General features: G+C 35.0%; 1 pseudogene; it reads right to left on the bottom strand.

Moving 5' to 3' along the window:
* The window catches only part of LOC104733351, a 3,796-nt pseudogene continuing 3,188 nt past the window's right edge, over positions 340–947 (bottom strand).

Genomic DNA, 947 nt, shown 5'->3' with positions numbered 1-947 from the left:
TAATGGAGCCATGGAGCTTCTGTTGTTGCTTCTCCAAGCAAATGAAATAATGACATATATTAGCTTTCAGCATACTCCGTGTGTTTAAAAAGAAATTTGTAATTATGCATTCATTGGTTCCAGACTTGCAGATGTTGGAAATCGTAGATATGAAATTAGTATTGGCTGGGCTTAGATCTTGGTTACTACATGTAACTTTTGTTCTAAGTATATATGATTGATTATTAGAGATTTGATCCAATTCCTATGACTTAAGTAAGGTAAGCTCTAAAATCGAAAATTGGAATTATGTGATGTTTGACGAAATCAACTCCAGCAAAATATATACTAGAAAATAAAAGGAAGGGAGAGGGATATTTACGGGAATTTACCTGGTGTTTTCTGGAATATTGGAGGATGGGCAAAACGTGATGGTGAAGTCAGTTGAGTTAGGGCATACGAAGGTGTTGTTACTATTTTCGTGTGGATGGGCAAGCGCGCTCGAAGTTCTGCGTGTAAACTGTCGGCTTGCATTTTTGCTTTGACTCAAAGTCACCGGTGCAACAGTTCTCATCTGTCTTGAATTCGTGGCACGGACTAGTGCACGTATTGGGATATGGAAAACCGGAGATCAAACCAAGAGATCGACGGTCGAGATGATTGTCCAAGAATATGGAATACATGAAGATTTAGAATATATAGTTTAGGAATGTTAATATTTATCTCTGATGTATTATTTACATTTATATATATCTTATAATAGGAAACTAAATCTCTATATAAAAGAATGTATATTGTATCATTGAAATTATGAGAGTCTAATATAATTCTTCCTAAACACCTTTGTGTTCTTGCTCTCATCAAATCTATCATGGTATCAGAGCGGTCGATCATGTGGATCTCTATTCTTATGGGTTAGAATTTTGTTTGCTTCCGCTTCTATGATTTTCTATTTATTTTTCTTATTT

Source organism: Camelina sativa, chromosome 12 (assembly GCF_000633955.1).
Source record: "Camelina sativa cultivar DH55 chromosome 12, Cs, whole genome shotgun sequence".
Taxonomy (NCBI): Eukaryota; Viridiplantae; Streptophyta; class Magnoliopsida; order Brassicales; family Brassicaceae; genus Camelina; species Camelina sativa.
The sequence above is the reverse complement of the archived record's forward strand: the minus strand, read 5'-3'. Positions and strand labels throughout refer to the sequence as shown.